The sequence below is a fragment of the Dendropsophus ebraccatus genome, chromosome 4 (assembly GCF_027789765.1).
Source record: "Dendropsophus ebraccatus isolate aDenEbr1 chromosome 4, aDenEbr1.pat, whole genome shotgun sequence".
NCBI classification, from domain to species: domain Eukaryota; kingdom Metazoa; phylum Chordata; class Amphibia; order Anura; family Hylidae; genus Dendropsophus; species Dendropsophus ebraccatus.
The window spans coordinates 16,320,678-16,342,096 of NC_091457.1; the positions used below are offsets into that span (position 1 = coordinate 16,320,678).

The 21,419-nt window shown below is 42.4% G+C and overlaps 1 protein-coding gene across 5 annotated transcripts in view; it reads right to left on the reverse strand.

The window, feature by feature from the left end:
• Positions 1–21,419, reverse strand: part of EHF (ETS homologous factor) — a 60,607-nt gene that overhangs the window by 26,121 nt on the left and 13,067 nt on the right. For 2 of the 5 annotated variants that reach the window (XM_069965165.1, XM_069965167.1), the window contains exons 2-3: positions 12,540–12,599; positions 9,977–10,031 (exon numbers count right to left, since the gene is read on the reverse strand). The gene's annotated coding sequence lies outside the window, so the exon portion shown is untranslated. Of the gene's footprint in view, positions 1–9,976; positions 10,120–12,525; positions 12,600–21,419 lie in introns of those variants that run through there. The other 3 variants (XM_069965166.1, XM_069965168.1, XM_069965164.1) reach the window with 3 other exon arrangements.

Here is a 21,419-nt window from a genome sequence, read left to right on the forward strand (position 1 = left end):
GACTCTTAAGTAATCACCTTCCTTGGATACATTATATAGGTCAATGACCGATGTTTTAATGCCCTGTCTTATCTGGGGGAGGGGGTTGGCCTCCACGTGTCAACATTTTAGAATTTGAAAATTTTTGGAATCATCGCCAGTCACATGATCAATGGGATATCTTATTTTGCAACCATGGCAACTTTTGAAAAGGGATCTCAGGGAAATTCTTAAAAGGGATGTGTGAAATGGCACCTAAAATGTTATCCTATTTCCTTTAAGTAGGACACTTCGCCAAACTATCCTTTTAAACCACAAATAGTGGATATAGCTCCGTTCATCTATCTCTTAAAGTATATTCAGCCAACAGCCAAACATATAACATCTATCTCTCCAGGACCAAGACATATGAATGGGAGGGGGGGGGGGAAGCTGCTGCCAGGCTCCTCTGGTGGTGGCTTATTTCCCCAAAAACAAAAAGATTAGGTTGTCGGAATTTAACATATCTAATTCTACTTACTGCTATCATTTATCAGTGGGTTCAGCTGTGTATGGACAGTTAATACAGTTCCCAAACTAGACCCCGCATACTAATATAGACCCGACCCCTAAACTTATACACACCCCAGACCAGACCTATAAAACTAATACAGACCATAGGCCAAAACATGTAAACTAATACATACCATAGACCAGACCCTCTAGCCTAACATAGAACCTAGAGCCGATCATTAAAACTAGTAAAGACCCCAGACCAAACACTGTAAACTAATAGGGACTCCAGACAAAACCTTTTAAACTAATACAAATCTTGCGACCTGATTTTTTTTAACTAGTTCAAACCTCAGATCCCATAAACTAATAAAAATATGGACTAGACCCCATAAATAATACAGACATCAAACGAGATGCCAGATACAGACTCCAGACAAGACTCTCTAAATGAAAACAGAACCGGACCTCTTTAACTTATATAGACCCTGTAAACTAATATAGACCCCAGATCAGATTCTCTTAACTAATACAGACCCCAGACCAGATAGCCTAAACTGATACAGACCCCAGACCAGATCCCCTAAACTAATACAGACCCCAGACCAGATAGCCTAAACTGATACAGACCCCAGACCAGATCCCCTAAACTAATACAGACCCCAGACCAGATCCCCTATACTAATACAGACCCCAGACCAGATGCCCTAAACTAACACAGACCCCATACCAGATTGCCTAAACTAATACAGACCCCAGACCAGATCCCCTAAACTAATACAGATCAAATCCCCTAAACTAATACAGACCCCAGACCAGATCCCCTAAACTAATACAGACCCCAGACCAGATAGCCTAAACTGATACAGACCCTAGACCAGATCCCCTAAACTAATACAGACCCCAGACCAGATCTCCTAAACTGATACAGACCCCAGACCAGATCTCCTAAACTAATACAGATCAGATCCCCTAAACTAATACAGACCCCAGACCAGATCCCCTAAACTGATACAGAACCCAGACCAGATCTCCTAAACTAATACAGATCAGATCCCCTAAACTAATACAGACCCCAGACCAGATCCCCTAAACTAATACAGACCCCAGACCAGATGCCCTAAACTAACACAGACCCCAGACCAGATCCCCTAAACTAATACAGACACCAGACCAGATCCCCTATACTAATACAGACCCCAGACCAGATGCCCTAAACTAACACAGACCCCAGACCAGATCCCCTAAACTAATACAGACCCCAGACCAGATCCCCTAAACTAATACAGATCAGATCCCCTAAATACAGACCCCAGATCAGATCCCCTAAACTAATACAGACCCCAGACCAGATCCCCTAAACTAATACAGACCCCAGACCAGATCCCCTAAACTAATACAGATCAGATCCCCTAAACTCATACAGACCCCAGACCAGATCCCCTAAACTAATACAGACCCCAGATCAGATCCCCTAAACTAATACAGACCCCAGACCAGATCCCCTAAACTAATACAGATCAGATCCCCTAAACTCATACAGACCCCAGACCAGATCCCCTAAACTAATACAGACCCCAGACCAGATCCCCTAAACTAATACAGACCCCAGACCAGATCCCCAAAACTAATTCAGACCCCAGACCAGATCCCAAAACTAATACAGACTCCAGACCAGATCCCCTAAACTAATAAAGACCCCCGGACAAGATCCCCTAAATTAATACAGATCAGATCCCCTAAACTAATACACACCCCAGACCAGATCCCCTAAACTAATACAGACCCCAGACAAGAACCTCTAAACAAATATAGACCCCAGACCAGATCCCCTAAACTAATACAGACCCCAGACCAGATCCCCTAAACTGATACAGACCCCAGACCAGATCTCCTAAACTAATACAGACCCCAGACCAGATCCCCTAAACTAATACAGACCCCAGACCAGATGCCCTAAACTAACACAGACCCCAGACCAGATCCCCTAAACTAATACAGACACCAGACCAGATCCCCTATACTAATACAGACCCCAGACCAGATGCCCTAAACTAACACAGACCCCAGACCAGATCCCCTAAACTAATACAGACCCCAGACCAGATCCCCTAAACTAATACAGATCAGATCCCCTAAATACAGACCCCAGATCAGATCCCCTAAACTAATACAGACCCCAGACCAGATCCCCTAAACTAATACAGACCCCAGACCAGATCCCCTAAACTAATACAGATCAGATCCCCTAAACTCATACAGACCCCAGACCAGATCCCCTAAACTAATACAGACCCCAGATCAGATCCCCTAAACTAATACAGACCCCAGACCAGATCCCCTAAACTAATACAGATCAGATCCCCTAAACTCATACAGACCCCAGACCAGATCCCCTAAACTAATACAGACCCCAGACCAGATCCCCTAAACTAATACAGACCCCAGAACAGATCCCCAAAACTAATTCAGACCCCAGACCAGATCCCAAAACTAATACAGACTCCAGACCAGATCCCCTAAACTAATAAAGACCCCCGGACAAGATCCCCTAAATTAATACAGATCAGATCCCCTAAACTAATACACACCCCAGACCAGATCCCCTAAACTAATACAGACCCCAGACAAGAACCTCTAAACAAATATAGACCCCAGACCAGATCCCCTAAACTAATACAGACCCCAGACCAGATCCCCTAAACTAATACAGACCCCAGACCAGACCCCTTAAACTATTACAGACCCAAAACAGATCCCCATAGACTAATGCAGCCCCATACCAGACCTCTTATTATTGGAAACCAGACACCGCAAATTAATCCAGACCCCAGACCACTCCCTGTAAACTAATAAAGACCCCAGACCAGACCTCCTAAACTAGTACAGACCCCAGACTAGACCCTATAAACTAGTACATACCTTAGATCAGACCCTATAGACTAATACTGACCCCAGACCAGACTCTGCAGCTTCTCTCCTTCACCTCCCAGTAGGCATGAAGAGAGGTGAGTATTTAGAGAGAATGTCTCCCACATGGAATGAGCCACTCTAGTCAACAGGTCATGTCAGGTACTGCAGCTTAATCACATTCAAGTGAATGGGGCAAATCTACAATACCTGACACCACCTATAGCCAAAAAAGATCAGTTCATATACTATGGACTACAAGTTATGTGCTGCTAAGCATGCTGGGTAATGCAGTTTACCGGCACCTGGACAGGCATTGTTTATCAAGGCTATTGTTATAGGGTTCACTCAACAGGGCTCCTCCTGCCTTAATCCAACTATCACAATTCTACCTAATGGTGAATTTCACAACCCGAGGATTAATCAGTAACACCGAGCAAACACTCGACTCTTTAAAAAGAACATTCACACCTAAAGATGAGGTCATAGACTTGGATATAGTCTGTTCGTCCGGCTACTGTAAACAATGGCGCCGAAACTCTATAAACTCCAATAACCTATAAAATGCATCATAAAGTGGCCGTAGTGTAAGGACGGCACAACGGCTGCTGCTTGGGCAATCCTATACTGAACATTAGGGATTAATCTGATACTAGTATGAATAATTGCTTATCCATGTAAGTATGCAGGTTTATGGGCCGCTCATAGGGTTATATAGGGTGGGAGGGTGATTTTAGGGCTATTATTAGGTTATATAGGGTGATTATGATAATACAGTCAGTACATCCTACAAAGCCAGAGAAGATAACAGGGTAAAACGAAAGGAACATACTATATCATTGTATCATTGATATATATATATATATATATATATATATATATATATATATATATATATATTTCACATAAAGAGATGAGTCACTGTGTACATCCATTGCTTATACTGCATTACATCCTGTATTATACTTCAGAGCTGCACTCACTATTCTGCTGGTGGGGTCACTGTGTACATATGTTACATTACTGGTCCAGTATTATACTCCAGAGCTGCACTCACTATTCTGCTGGTGAGGTCACTATGTACATACATTACACTACTTATCCTGTACTGATCCTGAGTTACATCCTATATTATACTCCCGAGCTGCACTCACTATTCTGCTGGTGAGGTCACTATGTACATACATTACACTACTTATCCTGTACTGATCCTGAGTTACATCCTATATTATACTCCAGAGCTGCACTCACTATTCTGCTGGTCAGGTCACTGTGTATATACATTACATTACTGGTCCTGAGTTACATCCTGTATTATACTCCAGAGCAGCGATCACTCTGTACAGCAGAAGCCTGGAGAGCGTACGGTATTGGCAGAGACAGCCCTTTGAAGTACATGGTCAGGTTTAGCATTGACTTTTCTTACTTTCGGGCCATAAATGTAACATGAGCCTCAGACAGCCAATGCTAAATGTAGCTGATCTCCTGTTCCCTCGGTATATAATATAATAGCCAGTATTTCCCTAGAAATGTATCAGTGATATCTGTTCCAAGTGTATTAGAGGTCTGAAGTCTGGGGATCCTGCCAAAGGATAAGGCCTGGGTTGAAAAGGAAGAATAGAGAACCCAGGCTTCTGCCAGTACAAACAATGTCCAGTGTGAGGAATGGCCCGTGTGATGTCTAGATGACTGATTTGGCATGAATCAGACTTGGTCAGAATTTCACAAAAAATCTGATTTGTTTTTGCTGTATAAATTGTATGTGCTGTACAGGAGCAGGAACACCTGTCATTGACAGGAGTCCCTGCTCCTGTATATGTTTAGTATGGACAATCACACAGTAATCGTCACTTCCAAATCAAAATTTCAATAAGAAAAAATCTGACAATCCGATTGGCCACTTGGAACCTGAAACAAATCTCATCTATAGTTATGTCCTCCTACCCGGATTGAGGATCTGAACTATCCCAAGCTCATCTGGCATGGGGATCATTCCCATAGGCATAAGATCAATTGTTGCCCTCATTCTCCATCGTCTACAATGTCAATCAAAACTTGCAAAACATGGCTGACAAGAGATTCCAATTTAAAAAAAAAATTAAAAATATAAAATTACTTTGCTTACATAGCATAACATTTTTTTTAGTCTTTGGCCAAATTTAGATAATTTTATTAGCAGAAGTTTTCTCGTTGTGGTTTCTCCCACCGGAAATTGTTGCCAAGGCTCCACCAGGAGAGGTCCCAAAAATGAGTTTAAAAAATCATTCTAAAGTCTGTTTCTATGGCAACATGGGCCGTTTTTTTTTAATATATATATAAATCGTTTGTCGTAACAGTTGGTTGCTATGGTAACTGTTCAATTTATTATTCAAACTATTCAAATATTCAATTTTTTTTTAATCTTAAAGTATTAAAGTCACAATAAACTGTTAGTGAAATTTTAAAAATCCAGAAGGAGGGAAGGTGAACAAAACCGGGCCCCTTTCTTACAAAAACAGCGCCACCCTTGTCCCCAGGTCATCTGTGGTACTGCAGCTCAACCCCATTAACATTGCTGCAATACCAGACATGAACAGATGTGGCGCTAACCACCTTTACCGCATTATTATACCATAGGAATGCCATTACGAATATTTACTTTGATGGAATGTCAGACTGGTCCGACTGCTGGAACCTATTCCACAATTCCATGATACTTCTATGAAACTTCCATGATCCCATTGGTTGAATCTCCATTAATTGTTCAGGAATATTACCATTCCGGAGATGGGAATACCCGTTTTTATGCGACTAATTTAGATTACGGACCTAGCGCCCCATACTTCCCTTATATCTAGGTACATTGACCCTCTTATGTCATAGAAAATAATGGACTTTCCTGGCTGTTTAGTCCCTGGAGAATGTGGACTTGCAATGATGACACAACAGCGGAATATCCAGTGTTTTCCATCTTCATTAATATTCTATACTGTACACTGTATACATATGTATGGATGTAGCAGAGCCGACTCTGTCATTTGGCCCTGAGATGTGTGGCGTTTGCATCATGACTCATCTTCTTCCCATATTATATAGTGACCCCCCCCATATTACACTCCTACCCCCTCCCCCTATGGAGATATTAGACATATTAGACCCTCATTGATCGACTATAATTGTAGAGGGGAGCACTGAAATGTTTCCATTGGAAGCAATTGATACTTCTAGCAGTGGTTCAGAGTACATGCACGCTTAACCAAGAGGAGCGTGCATGCATATGGAGCATTGGGTGAGACAGCTATTTGGGACACATCTAAAATATATGACCAACTCTATATATATATATATATATATATATATATATATATATATATATATTTGGTCAAAGGCACAACCACTAGACTCAACTAACTGCATGGGGTAGCATCCTGTCCCATAAGGAATTGGGGCTCCCTTTAAACCTCCATAGACTTATTAGGGATGGTGATTCCAAGTAAGTTTTTGATTCAAAAAAGAAGCTCACAACTTAGTTGTGTGAAGTCCTCATAAGATGCCTGCTACCTGTAGCCTGGCCATAGCTGCCTGTGCTTTTTACATACACCAGCAGTTGTATAGGTAGTCTAATCCTCATAATAAGCAAAAGAGGAGCCTGTGGAGCCTCATCAAAGAATCTCAAAATACAGGACTAGCCAGATATCCCTCCGGGAAGGACCCAGCCAAGGGGTGGCTCCTGTAAGGAAACTACCAAAACCACCATATGAAGTGGCCCTTTAAGTCAATGTAATGATAAGGGAAAAACCAAGGCTAGGTATCCATCCACATACAGCTATTTCAGGGTGTTGCCCCTCATCAGTGTGGAGCAGGATTCTGGTTAGGTGGGAGCAATGCCTAGTAGAACCATAAGAGAAACAGATCGCTGATCTCAGGAAGACCAGCCAAACGATAACACTGTCAGCTGCTAGTGAAAGCGCTCAATGCAGTGAAATCCTAGGTGCATTGCCCCCTGGGAAACATGAATATGCCAAAGAAGAGCCTGTGGAGCCTCATTGAAGAGTCTCGAAACAGGACTAGCCAGATATCCCTCCGGGAAGGACCCAGCCAAGGGGTGGCTACTGTAGGGAAACCACCAAAACCACAATATTAAGTGGCCCTATAAATCAATGTAATGACTTCCCGGAGGGATATCTGGCTAATGTTGTGTTTCGAGACTCTTTAAAGAGCTGTATGTGGATGGATACCTGGCCTTGGTTTTTCCCTTGTCATTAGGTTGACTTATAGGGCCACTTAATATGGTGGTTTTGGTGGTTTCCTTACAGGAGCCGCCCTTGGCTGGGTCCTACCCGGAGGGATATCTGGCTAGTCCTGTGTTTCGAGACTCTTTGATGAGGCTACACAGGCTCTTCTTTTGCATATCCATGTTTCCCAGGGGGCAATGCACCTAGGATTTCACTGCATTGAGCGCTTTTGCTAGCAGCCGGCAGTGTTATCTCTGGCTGGTCTCCCTGAGATCAGCGATCTGTTTTTCTTGACCCTCATAGTAACAAATCATTATTGTAAAACTCAAATAATTGATTAAAAAGTCAGTTTTTCCAAAATAAAAAGAATTTACATATGTAATATCCCTTTAATTGTTACTAGATATAATAACAAAAATAAATGAAAATGTATAAATCTAATAAATAAACAAAGACTCATTTCAATGTATTAAAATGTTACCTGTCTGTCTGTTTGTTTGTTTGTTTATTTATTTATGCTATTAGGAGACAAATCCAGAAAAAGAATCTTCCTTCCCCCTTTAAAAAACACTAAATAAATAATAATTTAAAAAAATGGATCTGGCATCTGGATGGCAACCCTACTCATGGTTCTATCTGGGATATATTGTATATATACATAATACTACAGGGTTTGCTGAGAATATATATATATATATATATATATATATATATATATATATATATATATATATATATATATATATTATAAATGTTTGTTTTATGCTCTTTTTCATTCTGTTTTTTAAAGTATGAAATAATAAAGTACAAATAATCATATAAACATAACAAATCAGGTAATGTTAAATGTATTTCCAAATATTTCTCAAAGCTGAGGTTTAATTTAATTTAATTTTTTAAGGGGAGGGGGATAGCAAAGTACATAAAAGATTTTACAAGCAAAAAAAATAAAAATAAATAAAATAAAATAAAATAAAAAAAGTCAACTGGCCACCTCTAGGTCACATACATTGTACTACAGATGCCGACGAAGAATCAACAAGAATACATGTATGATTGGGGGATATGTTATAGTAGCAGCCAGGTTAGAGGGTCTTCTAGTCTGCACTTTGCATTAGAGGAACCGATGTGTCACATATAACTTTTGAGGTCGCTCATGTCTTAGGCTTTGAAAGATGAGGGACTGGGTGCTTAGACATGTGGCTGAACGCTTCTCTCCCTGGTTCACTGCTCTGTTTGACTCCATAGAGCGGTGGCATGTCAAGAAAAGTTTTCTTTTTTAAAGTGACAGTAACGTTCCTGCAATCCTCCAGAGCTGAACTTCACAAGTCATAGAGTAGACTCTAGTCATAGAGTAGAATGGTTGTCATCAGGACTCAGTATGTCCTAAGAGGTGACATGGGACTTTCCTACCTAGACAGTCCTTACTATGGTCCCCAGGGGTGTTGGCAGATAGCAGGGGCATCGGTGGATACAGATACAGCTGAAAGTGAAGGTCACTGGCATCAAGAGACGTTATTCTGGTGCCAGGTGTCAGCTATATAAGTGTCACCTACACACAATTCTGCTTATTGTTATAAAGTTTCAGAAGTATTAGGGTTTCGGTAACATGGGGGCACCAATAAACCATGCTGTATTCATATACTAAGTAGGGCAGTAAGGAAAGCCTGGCCATAAATCGTCTCCATATATTGAATTTTTAGGTTTCTTACCACTGAAACATTTCCAAAATGATAAAAAATGAATTGGATAAATACTTTGTAGAGATGTAGCAGAGCTGACTTTGTCATACTAAAAAGAGTTCAGTTTGTCCTCTCGCTGAACCCCATGGTGATATCATGAGCCGTTCTTGGTGGATCTGAATGGGAGGCGGATGTATTGTCTCAGCTCAAAAAGTTATCACGGTGCAAGAAAAGTATCAATGACAAGTTCAGCTCTGCTACATATATATATATATATATATATATATAGATATATATATATTAGATTTATAGATAGGACTGCATTTAAAAGTTAAACAGCTTAACTTCTTAAAAAGTATTTTAGATATAGCAGCATTGAGTTTGTTCTGTGGCACAACTCATGGGAATATCATAGTGTGTACATTATCTATTATATTAGGTAAACCAAGAGAGTTATCATGACCAAACAGCGCCACTGAGCTGAAAGACAAACTCAATAGTAATAGTTCTACATGTGCAAAAATAAATAAAAAATTATATATATATATATATATATATAATGACTGTACTGCATTTTCCTAATTCACATTATTATCTTTGATGATGATCGTTTCAGCTCTGCTACATCTCTATATTATTATAGATAGTGAAAATTCTAAAATATGACATTAGAAAAGTAGCAGAGAGAGAAGAGCTTACCTGCTGGCAGGTGTGAATTGAGTCTCATCCACAGATATCCCTGGCACTGCTACACCTGTCACAGACAGAAGATAAGTGCAGATGAAATAGCACCACACACTCGCACACGTACACTATAACCCAGACACAGTTTGCATTGTTAATATTTGTGGCAGACACAGCATTGAGGAGTGAGCAGCCAATCAGGGTTTTTCCCAGTGTCACTTCCTTTTATATCTCACTTGGTCATAACAGAATAAAATACAATCACAACCATGTGCGCTTTGGCACCTAGGAGTGACACAAACAGGTTTAACTGGTGTCTGGGTGAAGTAACTGTGCAAGGGAAGGGGGGCGATGCGAGGGTGGAGGAGGGAGCGCAACCTTCTGCTAAAATTCATATTCACTCCTAAATGAAAGATTCTTTTTATATAAAGAAGTGCACCCCTGATATCTGCCATAAGGAGAGAATCAGGCTGCAATACCACACACATACTGAGGACAAGAGTGGCGCTGTTTCTGCTTTGGATGTTGGATTGTCAGTGTTGTTTCTAGCATAGAGATATGCAATGGGAATGGGCTTGCCACTAATCCGCTGGCCCTGTTTGCCCTGACACTATAGTAAAGGTTAGCTCCATCTGCCACTAGCTAGGGCTACCTATATACAGATTTTGTCATTTATTAAAAGTCTGAAGAACAGATGATCCGTAATACCACATACAATTAGCTCCCCCTAGAGGAGGCTTCAGGCAGCTGAAATTGTATCATTTACCAAGTTAGTACAGAGCTCCCCACACAGATATACAGTCAAACCTCCTTATAAGACCACCTCTTTGAGAAGCCCACTCCCTTATATAGACCAGGTGTCCTGTGACTGATTTATTGTTTCACCAAATATTATGCACATTGGACAACTTTGTTGGGAAGACCATCCCTCTAGAACAGGGGTCTCAAACTTGGCATGGTAGATGGCCTGCAGATAGAAAAATTAGTTACCGGTATAATGCCCCCAGTGTCCCCATACTGTAATAGTACCCCTTTGCCCCATACAGTAATAGCCCACCCTTTGCCCAGTGCTGTAAGTGCGCCCTAAACAGTCATAGTGTCCCCTGTGCCGCCAAACAGTAATAGTGTCCCCTGTTCTCCCATACAGTAAGTGTATCATGACCCCTATACAGTAATAGGGCCTCCAAACAGTCATAATGTCCCCTGTGCCCCCATACAGTAATAGTACCCCCCAACTGTAATAGTGTCCCCTGTGCCCCCATACAGCAATAAGCCCCCGGTTCCCCATGCAGTAATAATGCTCCCTGTGTCTCCATACAGTACTAATGCCCTCAGGTTCCCCCATACAGTAGTAATACCCCCTGTGCCTCCATACTGTGCATGTCCCTTGTGCCCTCCCACAGTAATAGTGCCCACTATGCTCCCATACAGTATTGCCCAATGCTGTAATGGTGCCCCTTGTGCCCTAATACTGTAATAGTCTCCTTAAATAGTAAGTATCTTCTGAGACTCTACAGTAATAGTGTCCCCTTTACAGTAATAGTGTCCCCAAACAGTAAGTATCTTCTGTGGCCCCATACTGTAATAGTGTCCCCTGTGCCACCATACAGTAATAGTGTCCCCTGTGCCCCCATACAGTAATAGTGTGCCTGTATACATTAAGGGGGACATTTATCATTCCAAAAAGATGCATTTTTTCGGCAGAATGGCCGTTTTGCGAATACATTTTTGCATCTGCCCATTTTCCGCAAGTTTCGCCAGGGGGGCGGGGAGGGGTTGGAACGGGGGTCGCGGACTCTAGGTGCGCTTAATTTATCATTTTTCTTGCAGAAAAAGCTCTGCGCTCTGAGCTGGCGTAGGTTTCTTTTGTGCACACACTGGTGCGCCTCTAAATAAATCAGCATACTGTAGGTGCTGCAGGAACATTTTTAAGCCTGGCGCAAAAAACGCCTGCCTTAATAAATGTCCCCCTAAATAGTGTATACGGTGCCGCCATACTGTGATTATGCCCGAATAGGCCAAAGAGAAAAAAACCCTGAATACCTAGTTCTTCTGCTCCATTGTTGAGTGCAGCTATTGTTCCTCTCTTTGGGCTTGCAGGTGGGATGACTTCATATCATCGATACGGTCAGTGCAGTAAATGTGTCTTGGTGGCGGCCCACATATTGCAGGTATGAAGCGAGTGCAGCCTGTGAGTGTGACTGATAGAGTGGGAAGCTTACAGCTTGTACCCCAAATGCTGATGCTAGTAACACCCCTGGTCTGATCTCCGGTGCCCCGCAGCCTCAGAGGCCTCATGCAGAATGGACTGAGGGTCTATCATCCCTGCTCTTAAACACTAGTTTCACCGTATTAACAAATTCTATTCTTTACTATGGTGCCTGCCGGCTGGCTGTGATCCGTCGCTCAATAAAAGGACTAATTGTCCACAACCCATATATAAAAAGAAGCACGCACGGGATGAAAGGATGCCATTATGTTTTTTTTAGTCATACTTCCCATCTGGGCTCAAAGTCCATATTAGTAGTTATTATTTCATATAAGAAAGATATGGAAAACAATACCACACAGATCATACGTGATTGCAGCTTGTCCTCTGACTTTTCAGTCCTCCCGGTCCTGGGTTACAGAGCTTGATCTGTAAAAATATTATAATAACAGTATATAATTGTATTGCATAACGATGGTCCAGAAATTGCCAGTGTATCTACTGCAAAGTAGGCTATACTATCAGCAAAGTGTGCTTTATAAGAAGCAGGGACACCTTTCTTAATGGGGGTCTGTGCTGCTTGCTAACTTTCCATAGTGGCCTATGCATTTAGCAGGGACCACTGTTCCTGTTACCTACACGACTTGCCTGAATGAGCAGTAAGCCAATAGAAGTTAGCCCTCTAGGATGAGGGCTGGGAGCGGGGAGCTGGGAGCATCAGGCCCAGGGAATATTAAAGCGAAACTGTCATTTAAATTTTTCAGAAACCATTAAGTATCAATAGTACAAGCGATTTAAAAAAAACTCTGTAAAAGGTTTTTTAAGCAAAAGAGTTTCCTTCTGTACTCAAAAAGTTGTTTTCCCACCTCCCCCCTCACTTTAGAAGAAGCAGGACTTCTCTGTCTATTTTGATCTATGGAGACGGGAGGGGTTGAGGGGGTAAGTGAGCATGGAGAGAAGAAAAGGCAGCCCTGCACAGCACAAGATCCTGCAATCTTCTCTCACCAAGTTCCCAGACCAGCACTGACTTTTCTGACCTGTGAATCCAGTGTTTTATCTGCCCAGACAGTCTCCAAACTGTACAGCTGCTTCTCTGCTCTCCTTGCTCACTCATCCCCCTCGACCCCTTCCCTCTCCATGGGTTATAATGGACTCAGCAAACCAGTCTTCACTGCGCTTCTCTGTAATGAAGATGACTTTGCCTGATAATGCACAGCTTTTTGAGTACAGAAATAGGCTTTTTTTGGCCTAAAAAAACACTATCACAGAGTTTCTTTAAATTGCTTATACTATTTATTTCTGTAAAAAAAAATTAAATGACAATTACACTTTGAGGCTATGTTCATACACAGTAAGAGACTGGCCGTTCCGTGAGCCGTGAGTCTGAAATGATCATCCCGGACAGTACTGCAGTACCGGCCAGATGATCTTTCGGGCCGCATAGTTCAGATGCGCGCGCCCGCATCAGAACTCCCCACTGCACAATATGGAGAGTGCGGCCAGAGCCGCTCGCTCCATAGTGTGCAATGACAGGGTTTTCTGACATGTCAGTTGTTTGCGGTGCCGCTGGGGATCCCGGCCGGAGTGTATACAATGTGGATACGCTCCGGTCAGGATCCCATACACGGCAAGGTAACATATTTTTTCGTAATAATCACGGCCGTTGTTGCACTGTGCAACAACGGCCGTAGTTTTATGAAAAAATATGTAGTGTGAACATAGCCTAAAAGGTAATACGACAATGTATAAAGCAACACCAACTTACTTCTGAACAGCTGCACAGACTCCCTGGGTCAGGCTCAGATCTAGTAACAATAAGCCAGTTGCGCATGTAGCATCACTGGCTTACTGTTCAGTAAGTGAAGCAGGGGACTCTAGTCCATTTTCAAAGCATCTATGGCACTATACGCTTTGTGGGTGGTGTACAACAGAAACTACTGTGTAAGGCTGGGTTCACACTGCGTTTTTGCAATCCGTTTTTTTCATCCGTTTTTTTGCAAAAAACGGATGAAAAAGACGGATGCATTTGTGTGCATCCGTTTTGATCCGTTTTTCCATTGACTTCCATTGTAAAAAAATGAATCAATTTTTTTTAACGGACACAAAAATAGTGTCAGCTATGTTTTTGCGTCCGTCAAAAAAAACCGGATCCGTTTTGGTCCGGTTTTTTTTACAATGGAAGTCAATGGAAAAACGGATGCACACGAATGCATCCGTTTTTTTCATCCGTTTTTTTTTGCAAAAAACGGATGAAAAAAACGGATTGCAAAAACGCAGTGTGAACCCAGCCTAAGTTACTGGTGATGAGTACATATTGCTGGACATGTACACAGATCAATGCAAACTTCAATGTTAGCTATACATATTGGCTAAGTATGCCAGGAGGAAGATACAGTTTACAATGTTCTATAAAACAAGCAATGTCAAACAATGTTATGACAATGAGGCACATAAGAATGTACTATAGGTATATAAATACTGTGTATATCACTTAGTGCCTATATGAAAGTATATATACGGTATAGCTGCTAGAATAAACAATAATAGCAGAAAGATTAGGCAGTACACAGCTAAACAGTCTTAGCAGGTTATAGGGAAAAATAAGGTCAAGGAAATACAGCATGAAATAAATGTAAATGTCATTATAGATGTCATGGTAAGATACTGCTCATTACCCATTTACCTTTTATGCTATACTTACATGGGGATCATAAATCTATTACTACCTGGAAACCATCAACAAGCTGCAGTTGATAGATTTGTTGTTCAAATTTTCCCTATTTGTATCGCTATATAAATAAAACTATTTGCATATCTACATGTTACTTACATATATGCATGCATAAAAATAGCACACACATACATACATACATACATACATACATAAATACATACACACATAAATAAATACATACACACATACATACACACATACATAAATAAATACATACACACATACATAAATACATACACACATACACATTACATACATACACATTTGTACACATTATATACACATACATACACATTACTCACATTTATGTATTCATACACATTACACGCATACATACACACTCTGTACATATAGGGGGAGATTTATCAAACATGGTGTAAAGTGAGACTGGCCTAGTTGCTCCTAGCAACCAATCAGATTCCACCTTTCATTTTCCAAAGAGTCTGTGAGGAATGAAAAGTGGAATCTGATTGGTTGCTAGGGGTGTTTAATAAATCGCCCCCATAGAGTCCATATCCATCATACAGTCTGTGCCCTTTACATAATACATACATAAACATTCATAAACATTATATACAACAACATACCTTTTACTTACATTTATGTACACTAATAAACATTACCCACATAAATGCCCAATACAAACCTATACCGTACATACACATTGTACAGTATGTGTGCTTTACACTTACATATAACACATGCATTTATACATATACTGATCACACATACATATACCTTATACACATAAAAATTGACTATATACACATAAAAATGTTTTATAAACACATACAAACACATTATTCACATTTATGTATTTACTGTCGGTTACAAACAATGCATACATATATTTATACTAATTCATGTTACACACACATGCATACACGTCACACACGCATGCATGCACATTACATACATATACAGTATAAACAGATTATACAGTGTGTGCGCTTTACACACACCCACTGCACTTACATATTACACACACATCATACTTTCATACATATACCTCACACATTGACACATTATAAGCACATGCATACATATTACTCACAATTATGAATTTACTTTCCATTACACACATTGCTCAAATAAATTCATACACATTGCACACGCATACATGCTAGAGATGAGCGAACTTTTTAAAAGTTCAGTCCAACCGGACTTTCGGATTTTTTCGGAAAGTTCGGTTCGACCAAATTTCGGATTTCTTCGGATTTCATAGTCTACAACTATGTTGTTAGATATCTCAAAGTCTTTTTTTTTTAGACTTCAATATTCACTATTACAGGGTCTATGCAGGAAATTCACCATTACAGGGTCTATGCAGGAAATTCACCATTACAGGGTCTATGCAGGAAAAAGGTCACAAATGCAGTGAAGGAGCAGCAGTAGTCATTGGAGGAGAGTGGAGGTCCAGCAATAGTCATCTGAGGCCAGTACAGGAGCAGCAGTAGTCAACATGGAGGCCAGGCAGGAGCAGCAGTAGCCAACATGGAGGCCTGGCAGGAGCAGCAGGAGCCAACATGGAGGCCAGGCAGGAGCAACAGTACTCCACATGGAGGGCAGGCAGGATCAGCAGTAGCGAACATGGAGGCCAGGCAGGAGCAGCAGTAGCCAACATGGAGGCCAGACAGGAGCAACAGTAGTCAACATGGAGGAAAAGCAGGATCAGCAGTAGCCAACATGGAGGCCAAGCAGGAGCAGCAGTAGCCATCATGGAGGCCAGGCAGGAGCAACAGTAGTCAACATGGAGGCCAGGCAGGAGCAGCAGTAGCCAACATGGAGGCCAGGCAGGAGCAGCAGTGAATGCCTGTTAAGTTCCAGCAGTAGTCAACATGGAGGCAATGGCAGGCACAGCAGTAGTCAACCTGGACCAGGTATTTTTGTCTCTTAGGATAAGACGGATGTGATATACACACTTTCAATCAGAAGGGTCCAAGTATAGAAATTGTAAATATATATATATATATATATATATATATATATAGCACTTTTTTAAAGATACAATGCTATACACCTGAACCAGATATTTTTGTCTCTCAGGATAAGACAGATGGGATATACACACTATCAGAAGTATAGGACTTGTATATCTGCACTGCACTTTTTGGTTCCGTGCACCCTTTTCTGTCCTATGCCTAATCTATCTATCTTTCGCCCTCTCTATCACTAGATGTTTCTCCTCTCCGCTTTCCTAATCTTTCCTTTCCCACAATATCTTCTCAGTAGTCTGTAGTACACAACAGCAGCTTTCTCTCTCTCTCTCTCTCTCTCTCTCTCTCTCTCTCTCTCTCTCTCTCTCTCTCTCTCTCTCTCTCTCTCTCTCTCTCTCTCTCTCTCTCTCTCTCTCTCTCTCTCTCTCTCTCTCTCTCTCTCTCTCTCTCTCTCTCTCTCTCTCTCTCTCCCCCTCCCTCTCTCTCTCTCTCTCCACACTGCGTGGTGCGGTCATGTGACCGCTCCTTTTAAAGCAATACCGACGTCACACAGGGGGTTGGCTAGTGCAAGATCCCTGCTGATTGGATGTGTTCCGGGCATCATGGGAAAGCACTTTTCCCGCCCAGAACACTTCTTGCTTTCTAGAATGGCGGCTGCCATTTTAGAAAGCAAGGGAAAAAAAAAATCAGAGCGGATTTCCAAAAATCCGAATCCGACCAGACTCGGATTTTTGGGAAAATCCAAACTGGATCCCATACCGGGCAAACCGGTTCGCTCATCTCTAATACATGCATATTAAATACATACACAGTACATACACATTACACACAAACATACATATTCAGGCACATTACGCATACATACATACATACATACACACATATATACATACAGACACACACATTACATACATTAACAGTACATACACATTACACACAGATATTCATACACTCATACATATACACACATACATATTCTTACACATTACACATACATACTGTACATACATACACACATTACATGCATACACAGTACATATATATTACACAAATACGTACATACATATTCAGACACATTGGACACACATACATACACACATTACATACATATACAGTACATACATATTACACACATACGTATTCAGACACATTACACACATTATATACATATACAGTACATACATATTACACACATACATATTCATACACATTACACACATTACATACATATACAGTACACACATATTACACACATACATATTCATACACATTACACACATTATATACATATAGAGTACATACATATTACACACATACGTATTCAGACACATTACACACACATTGACACATTATTTGGGTAGATTTGTATCATGATTTACGTCTGTGAGTGGAAGTATATCATGCTAATTCTGGTACAGGAGAAGCCAACATCTCCTTTATGCCTTAGCCCCCCCCCCTCCCCCCGTCCGTGCATCAGACAAGCGAGCAATATGGCTGGCGTACACCATAAAAAAGAGGGCGCATCTCGATAAATCTTCCCCCATATGCTTATACTGTTCTGCAGTTCCCCCACCCCGTTCTGCCGCCCATTTACTTCTGATACAACTGATTGTATCCAGTTACAACACCTGATATGAAACTCTGGCTGCTGTAATGTAAAGGAACACAGGAGAGAGAAGAGGGAGGCGGGATCTATAGGCTCCTCCTCTATGGTGCACCCACCTCTTCCCACTATGTCCCACATACACTTATTACATGGGTGCTCTCTGCAGTCTCCTCTTAGGCAGCTACGTCCATCCAGAACACAGCAGCCTTCCTGCTTCTCTGCCTCTTGATGGACGTATCTGCATAGGAGGTGCCCCAGTTGTGAAGTATTATTTGCATGTGTCAGGAGGTGACAAACACAATCATTTCCCCTTTAAGCTTTCCCCTGTTGTGTATATCTATCTGGTGAACTGTTTTGTCAGCATAGAACATGTAGGTCATCCAGAGGGATGTGTCCCGGCACACAGGAGTGTTCTGTAAAAACCTGAGACAACTATGTACACAATATCTGGTGTCCACTGAGACGTGCAGTATCGCAGTGAGATCTGAGAAAGGCTTCACCCCCATATCACCTACAAGCAATGCTGCCAGTATCTTGTGTCACCCTATGTCCTAACCTGACACTGCAGATGTATACCAAGGAGCCCGGCCCCTGTGCACACATCATGATTTACCATGATAAGAATTTACTACATTTACTGGAAGAAAAAAAAAAATTAAGTATGAACAGAGGCAGCAAGGACTGTGCAGGCAACAATGGGCGCACCGAATAGAAATCCACATAATTGGTTTGTACTGGGAGGAATCAATGTAAAGTTCCCCTACCAGAGATGGTCCCTCAGGTCTCATGGCTGTCCTACTGGGCTTTGGGTATCACAGACATAACCGGAAGCTCCTGGGCCCCAATGCACTCAAGTTCCAGTCCCATTACAGCTACAAGAACTCTCAATGGCTTTTAGATACTTAGTTCTGGCCAATACATAATAGATAAACATTCAAGCTTGTGCAAGTGGGATTATACTTGACCTGACCTAGAGTTGAGGGTCCTGTATAAAAGTTAGCAGTGAAGTTAAAGTGAATGTACCACAAAATAAGATTTCCTAACAGAGCCATCCGTTCTTCAGACCACTGCCCCGTTCCCGAGATCTTCTCCGTTATGTAAGTATGGAAATGAGATCGCTGGATCGGCCAATGCCCCCCAGTGCACCGGTATCCCCTCCCCTCAGTGGTGCACGTCTTTCAGAATCAAGTCTGGCCATGCGCTGGGCCCGTCTCCAGTGCACCAAGCTACCTTATTTGCATACTTACATAATAGACAAGATCTCAGGAACCCAGTGTCGGACTGGCCCACCTGAGAACCGGAGAATCCTCCGGTGGGCCCCCAGCTTTAGAACCTGCACTAAATCTGACTGACATGTCACTAGTTCTTCATTGGTGGGCCCCCAGGATCATTTCCTCTGGTGGGCCCCAGATACTCCAGTCTGACACTTGTGAAGCAGATGGAGAAATGGACGGTGTCGTTAGAATCTGCTCTGCCATGGCAATCAGGTTGTATAGAAATCTTATTTTGTAAAGCCTAGTGGTACATTTGCTTTACCTGACACACTTTTATAGGCTATTTTCACACAACATAAGTTCCGTAGTAATCACGGCTGTTGTTGCAACGGCTGTGATTAGTACGGAACTTACGTTGTGCTGAAGGCTCCGGCCGGGACCCCTAGTGGCGCAGCGAGAAACTGACATGTCAGTTTCACACAATGGAGCCTGTCAGTTCACACAATGGAGCGTGCGGCTCCGGCCACATGCTCCATTGTGTGCAGCGGGGAATTTCGATGCGGGCGTGCATGGATGCACTCACATCCGAATTCAACAGCGCTAAAGATCATCCGACCAGTACTGCAGAACCGGCTGGGATGATCTTTTCAGAGTCTGTGTGAACATAGCTTAGGCTTTATGACTGATGCTCTCATAGAGGCATATAGCTGACTTTTGTCAAGGTCCAGATAATTGGTAGTGCTATGGAGGCACAACTGATCCCAGTTTACGGGGTGCAATATCATAGTTCTCCTGCAATCCATAAGGTGGGGTCCAAAGCAACAGGGTGACACTAATTCCCTGGGGCACTCTGTAGTATGTATGCAGGCATGATATGGATTGAGGGTGCCCTGATGTAAATGTGTGGAAGAAAGGCTTGAAACAAACACAGGCAGTCTATCTTTACTGGATTCAATTAAATGAAGGATAACCCTCACTATGGTTGGAACAGTGGCGGATTAAATGTACCCTGGGCCCCGGGCTGTCCACCCAACCTGGCCCCCCCCCCCCCCAGTCAATTCGCCCACATTATAATCTGCTACTGCCCACCCCCCACTGTCCCCAATAAACACTGCCTGCCTCCCCTCCCTGCTGGCCCCAATAAACATAATGTTTGGTCCCTTGCTGCTACCCCCAGTAAGCATTGCCCACCCCACCTCCACTGCCCCCAATAAACATATCGCCACCTCACCTGGTCCCCTGATGTTGCCCCCCCCCCCAAGGTCACAGCAGCACAGAGGATGTCAGGAGAGGAGGGTGCTGATCTTATAGGAGAGGTCCAAGCAGCACAGAGGATGTCAGGAGAAGAGGGTGCTGATCTTATAGGAGAGGTCCGAGCAGCACAGAGGATGTCAGGAGAGGAGGGTGCTGATCTATAGGGGAGGTCCCAGCAGCACAGAGGATGTCAGGAGAGGAGGGTGCTAATCCTATAGGAGATAGTCCCCCTTTATAGATGGTCTCCCTCTTTCCCCCTCTATAGATGGTCCCCCTCTTTCCCCCTCTATAGATGGTCCCCCTCTTTCCCCCCTTATAGATGGTCCCCCTCTTTCCCCCCTTATAGATGGTCCCCCTCTTTCCCCCCTTATAGATGGTCCCCCTCTTCCCCCCTTATAGATGGTCCCCCTCTCCCCCCTTATAGATGGTCCCCCTCTTTCCCCCCTTATAGATGGTCCCCCTCTTCCCCCCTTATAGATGGTCCCCCTCTCCCCCTTATAGATG